Raw genomic sequence first — 7,202 nt, 5'->3', positions numbered from 1 at the left:
TGTGGTAAGATCACAGTACTTGTAATTCAATGAAGTAGCTGAGAGCGTGACTAATATGAAAGCTAGACATCGCTGTGCCTTCTCTGTGACTTATTTGCCAGTGAGGGACAGGGGACATCAGTTCCCCCAATAAAATTTTAGAAACCGAGGATTCTGGGAGGGAAACAGTGATGACCAGGCTTGATCCTTTAGTCCAACAGATTCTTCATTTTCCTTTACATGGGCTTTTTCCGTTAATCACTTTACTAACCAGATTATGGTTGCCACTGATCCTGGTCTTTGACTACTGAGGATTTTAAACATACTGTACAAGCAATTTCTGAACCTGATCCTAAACTCTGGAACAGACTGGAGCTACCATTGGCCATACTGTAAGTGAGTAAGTGTTTTGCTTTTCGTATATGCAAAAGAGATATGCTTCACTGATCACTGAAGTGTAATATTCACTGTTCTCCATATGTGCAAATATGTAAATGAAATTTTTACATCCACACTGCAGAACACATGTAGTCATTAATCATGTACAGCCTGCTGGGGTTGTCAGTTTTTGGTAGTTTCTGGAAGGTTTCTCAAAACTGTGTATCAGATTATTTTAACTTCGAGTTTAATAAATGGAGGCCTTGTTATTGCAAAACAAATAAAACAATGCCAACATGTCATCCAGGGTGACCACCACTTTTAAAATACTGGATGTTAACTAAAGTTTTTATTTTAAACTTTGCTATGATTCCTTTGAAAGGAACTTGTAATTTAAAGATAAAGCATAATGATGTGTGATCCAAAAAGATTAATGACCGCTCTATTAAATGTTTTAAGATAGGAGAGTGGCTAGCTCCCCCAGTTCACTGAAGTTCCAGTCAAATGCAGGAAGTAAGGCCTATTCATCAGAACCATACCAAAGTGTCCCCCACTACAGCCTGTGTCATCTTTGTTTTTACACCAGAGAAAATGTTGAAAGTTTTTATTATTATTTTTATATGTTTAGATTGGCATCTCTTTGAAGGTCTTTGTAAGGGGAAAAAAACAGCTTTGCTGACATGATGATAATGACAAACTTATACTTAAGATGTATCATCCCTTGTTGATAAATGAAGAAGAAATAAAGGGTATACCGTAGTGTTCTCTGATGCACGAACACTGTTTGAATACAAGAACATACTTCAGATTTTCATGGTTAAGAATATAGTGCAGTGTTGTGGAAAGCAACTAAGTTTCTGTACCACTAGAAGAGAAATTTAATGACTAAAAAATTTAAAAGGATCTGACAGTCATGCTTTAAAGAAAGCAATATGATCTCCAAATTTGTATTAAATGGTGTCCTGTTAAGTTGGATTTTTCGGTTTACCCGTACATTCACTTCCTACCCACTCCATCCATTTCAGGGTCACAGGAGTGCCACCGCCTATCCCAGAAAGCAATAGGTGCAAGGCAGTGTACACCCTAGACAGCACACCACCCCAGTGCAGAGCAAACACACACACACACTCACATGCTCACATTACACCAATTTTCCCAGAAGCCCAGTAATGTGCCAGTGTGTCTTTGGATTGTGGGAGGAAACTGGAGCATCTGGAGGAAACCCACGTGAACACAGGGAGAAGATAAAACTCCACACAGATAGCACCTCAGTTCTTGAATTGGACCCAGGGCCCCAGCACCGTGGGGGCAGCAATGCTAACCACTGTGCCACCATGCCACCATTGTTCAATTCATGAAACTTATTTCAGCCTTTCTTCATGTAAGCTCCATTCAGACATAGGTTCTGACAGGATTCTGAAAACTGAAAGCTCTAAGGTAGACGCCGTGGTTTTTACTATTGTGATTCCCACCTTATTAATTACTGTCTAAAGGTCTGATTTCACTTTCTCCTACTTTAGTGTACAAATCCATCTCTTTAGCTACACTGGAAAACATAACAAATTTCTTTTGATTTATATGTTTTTTTTTAATTGTATTTTATTGAATACTTTATTTCTGGAAGACTTTGATGTTACTATCAAGGGCTTGGTCCAAATCATGAGATTTCACTTAGTGGAGGAATGCCTTCTGAGCTGCATGGCACTTTATCAAGCTATTGTGTTTAGAAAATAAATTCTTCAGAGCCTGGATCAGCTTATAGCCACTACTAATATGTGCAGAATTTGGCTCCCGGACTTGACTTAGGCCAGAGCTTCATCAGCAGTACAGCTCAGAATGTGCACACCTTGCCCAGAGCAGAAATCCCCTGTGGGACATGTTGAGATGGAGCTGTTGGTTCCAAAACCCACTATACTTTGAAAGAAACCTGGCAGTCTTGGGAAGAAGTCCAGGGATCCAAGCACAAAAAACATGAACATAATTTGGCTGTGGAGTCTAAACCAGATTTAGATATCGAGTTAAATGATTGATGTTATGCAGGCAAACGTGTATTTATAGCAGCTTCCAAGAACTCCTAGGAGAGGGTCATAGCAGCAGAATGGATCAAGTCTGACTTTCCTGGATATTTTTTATGGTTTGGATTGCAAAATGGACAGTTTTGCTACTTTGGCGCTTTACATTTTTTTTTCCTGCATCAACAATCAAAATGAGTAAAAGATGGCATTCCAGGGATAAAAACACACATTTAGTGGAAGCTGAATACACTATATAGCACAGGTTCAATAATAACAGAATGTTTTTAAAATATGAAAAATCACAAAAAGAGAGAGAAGGAGAAAGTCATTAGCCTGGGAATTGAAAGCAAGTTAAAAAGAACTGCCAGATTTTTACGATTATCGATAGACCCTTGAATATGTGTTACCTTTACACGTGAGCCAAATATATTATTTTAAACAGTTGGCTTAAGGGCACTTAACAGTTGATAAAATAGAGACCATATGAGCAGTACTCTTCAGGACAAGTGTACTTGACAGGGGTGAATAAGGATATTTGGAAACTAGGTTTTTTTTTCTGAGAGAATTGTCATATCCATGATACTGTGCCATGTAGTTCTGTCTTACACTCTTCTGCATGCAGAGTACAGTGCAGTCGAGTGGCTTCAGATCATCCTCAGTGGTGCTCACTGTATGTATACAGTAGGTGCCTGGGGTGTTTTGGAGTCTTTTCAAGTTGTTGGGGGAGGTTTTCTCGATACAGTTTGACCAGTTCTTGTAATGTTCCAGAAGACCTGGGGATGTAAGAAATGTAAAAGGTCAGTAAATGCTCGCTGAGAAAGTTCTTCTATAGACCTCCTCATCTGTGATATGAAACGGCAACTGAAATCTGATTATATTCAGTGCAGACATGAAAGGCGTCTAGCCTGTTGCTTACCGCAGTACCTGTTGTCCAAGTCTCCGTGCCATAGAGCAGCTGGGGAAGGCCATATGTGGTGTAAAGGTGGATTTTGGCTTACAAAGTAATGTGAGAATACCAGATGTTTTTTGTCCAGTTCCTTTATTTCTAATTACATGCAATTCCAGTCCTTTTCTGGCTACTCTGCTTCAAGATGGATGCAGTTAACTACCCAGTCAGTTCAGCAGAAGTTTGACCTTGATTGTGACCCAATTAACCTCAAGGCCAAAAGGTCCTTCTTCTTCATTCATAATCTCTAAGAACGGTTTTAGAACTGTATGCATCACTAGAAAGACCAGCATCACCAGAGTAGCCCAGGCTAGTAAAAGCTTCTTTTTGTAGTGCACACCTACAAATCCTCTGCGGCCTCGATCTTTCCTTGACCCAGTTGGCCAAAGGAAGAAAAAGTGTGTTGGAGGTCATCATAAAACTCTGTCAAACATCATGCATAAATTAAAAAAGACACAAAATGCCCTTATCAGTGTTGAAAGGATTTAAAATGTCTACATTTTTGCCAGATCAAATGTTGTCAGTGTCTTTAAGTCTGCACATTAACAGTATGGTTTATATGCTTATTACAAGTTTGTGATGTACAGTAGCTTAGTATCTACTGCTATCGTTTCTTATTGAAACGTTTTCTTAAGGTTATCCTCGGTAATGGAAATGTTATCGAATTGCAACTCATAAAGATTGCAACTCATAAAGAGTTGCACTGGTACTGTATAAATTACTGTAATTTTGAAGAGCCAGACAATGATACATTAACTAAAAAAGACATTGAAAGCCATACCTTATATTAAGCTTGTGCTCAATATTATATCTCGATAAAGATGCCTGTCAAAATGACATTACGTGTTTTTTCTTTAGAAAAACCTTTTGCTTGTTTCCAGACTTTTATCTAATGAGGTAAGCAGTGTCCTCTAGTGTTGATGTTAAGAAGTACCTGTGCCCTTTGCCAGATAATGAAAAAAGTTGACATTAATATGCATTTGTTTCTTTGTTGTCTCCAGGTAGTTAGTAATGCTAAAAGCTCTGTGTCCACCCTCCCCCAATTTAATATTCTGGTCTGGAATATTGGGCATATCAAGCTTCCTTAGATGTTGAATTTATTTTAAGCAATATCACATGCAGTAAGTGATTTTTCTTTTAAAATATTGATTAAAGAAAAGCGGGCAGCAACTGAAACTTCATCTTCACGGTGCACAAGATCGAGGCACATCTCCTCTGTCCTGACGTCGCAATTGTACAAAGAATCATGTACGAAGTTTCAGATGTGCATCTGACAATGCAAAAAAAAAGATTTTATATAAAGAGCAGTTGTACTGAAAAAATAAAAATGCTACTGTATAATGATCATTGGTAGTAGGGCTGGCTCTGGGAAAAGATTAAAATGTGTCTTTTATGACAAACGCAGAACTTGCCTTTTTGTTTACATGAGTATTTGCTTGCAAATGTGTTGTGCTTTTTTCTTCTTGGCTATACTGTATATACAGTAGATTTGGGTACGTCTCTTAGAATTAGTACTTACTGTATATACATACAGTATCTGTGTGATCTTGCTGAAAAACAATTAAATACTGTGTGACTCAGATATGGACCTCAGTGTGAAATCAGTTTTTATTTAATTCTATGCCTCTTCACACCAAGGACTTTCAAAGCACATCAGAATGAAAAGAGAAAGCATCACAGTTAAGTTCTCATTACAAGCGTAGTTATTAAGCAGTTCATGATAAAATGAGTGCAGTTTGTGTTACGGGCTAACAACCATTGGTGAAGGATTCAGTTCCATAAAATTTTAAAGGCACACCCCCCGGTACAGTTCCAAGGATTGAAATCGGTAGTCTATCATCACTTTATGTGGTGATCGGGGAGTTTTGGTTATGTGGTAAGAGCTTGATGTGTATTGCTGGGCAGCTGTGTTTGAGCCTTAGCTCAGATTCCTGTACATTTTACACATACAGTACAGTACTTGTACAGTGCCAAACATTATCACTGAGTTTTCTATTATATGCCATAGATAAGGTTCAAGGGTAAGGCAGGGTTGGCAAAACGGAGAGAAACTGAGTACAGTAAGTCCTGAAAGACCTGAGGCTGTTCTGAGAAGAGGCACACAGTAATAGACGAATGACACTTCAGCTGTAGCAAAGCTGAGAAGTTTAGGAAAACACAGTCAAAAAAAAAACTTAAAAGACATAAAAATTAATATCCTGAATAACTGAGAATCTACTTAATTTAGCCCATTTGCTAGTGGTTTTACACTATATATGAAGCATACTATTTAGTGTTTGAACTAGTGGTAAGGGAGTATAATTTTTAAAAAAATAAATAAAAGCTAGGGCTGACTCATTGTTTTGCAATTGGGAGGGATAGTGTCCCTAAGCAGTGCATCGCAAACTACTGTAGCTCTGTTTGTTTGAGCTCTGGGGATCTTGCTCACTGATCACCACCCTCACATTTGTTTCCTGTTCAGGATCGTGATGGGCTTTGTCCTGATGCAGTGCCCTGCAAACGTATTCAGACCTGTCTTATTTTTTCTTATTGCGCCCTTTTTGTGCAGTAACAAAATGATGCATAAACAGTTTTTAAATCTCAATGTGTTATTCAATAACTGAAGGCTCAAATTGCATACTTCTAAGAGTAAGATAATTTAATGTACTGTAAATGCCAGCGAAAACTAAAGAGAAAAAAAGCTGAAATACAGTATGTTGATTGCATAAGTATTCAGATCTGGGAACTCAATTTTTGATGAACACACCTTTGGCAGCAGATACTGTACAGCAGTAAGACTTTTGGGTAAGTCTCTGCTAATTGTGCCCATTCTTCTTGGCAGATTTGCTCAAGCCCTTTGAAAGTGCTTGGGTATGGCAATTTTCAAGTATTTCCACAAATTCTCAGTAGGTTTCAAGTAGACTTTTGACTGAACCATTCAAGGACATTCTCTTCCTTTTTCTTAATTCGCTCCAGTGTTGCTTTGGTCATGACATTCCATTGTCAAAACTCATAGAGCAAAGTAAAGGCAAATCTTAGAGGAAAACCCTTTTCAGTGTGCTAAAGCAGCCCCATAACATAATGTTGCCACCGCCATGCTTGACAATAGGGATGGTGTTAACTGAGAGATGTGCCATGTTAGGCCTGTGCCAAATGTAATGCTTGGCATTTAGTCTCATCTCACCACAACATTTTTGCCACATTTTAGTAGGATCTCTCTCTGATGCAAACTCCATGCTGGGTTTGAAGTGCTTTATTTTTAGTCACAGCTTTCTTCTGCCACCCTACCTTTCAGGCTAGTTTTTTTAAGTGCTCACGGTGCTGTTGACTAATGTAAATTTACTTCCATCCAAGTCATTGAAATCTGTAGTTCATTCAAAGTTGTCATTGGCCCCACAATAGCATCCTCTACCAGATTCCCTCTTTCTCAGCTGCTCAATCTGGAGGGACAGTCTAATCTAGGTAGGGACTAACTGGCACGGTGCAGCTTCCATTTCTTTGAGTATTGTGTAGATTGTGCTCACAGGGATATGCAGACACTTTGATTTTTTTACCCTTCTCCTGATCAGTGCTTCTCAATTACTTTACCCTTGACTTCCTTTGAAAGCTCCTCTTCATGGTTGAGTCTTTGCTTGAAATTCCTTACTGGAACAAAGAACCCCACAGAGACATGTGCTTTTATTCTGAAATCGTGAGAACCACTATTACTACTCATTAAGGTAATTTTGTGCATGTAAATTAATTTAGGTTTGCTACAGCAGAGGGTTTAAAGAATTATGCAGTCATTTTCATTTTAATTAATTATCTACAGTATGTGCTTCATTTTCTTTTTTAATGTGAAATGTGTAAAAAGGTTTGTGTTTAGAACACATATTAATTGATACATCAAAGTGTCATGACTGCAA

The sequence above is a fragment of the Lepisosteus platostomus genome, chromosome 7 (assembly GCF_059453375.1).
Source record: "Lepisosteus platostomus isolate fLepPlt1 chromosome 7, fLepPlt1.hap1, whole genome shotgun sequence".
NCBI classification, from domain to species: Eukaryota; Metazoa; Chordata; class Actinopteri; order Semionotiformes; family Lepisosteidae; genus Lepisosteus; species Lepisosteus platostomus.
This window is presented reverse-complemented; position numbering follows the sequence as displayed.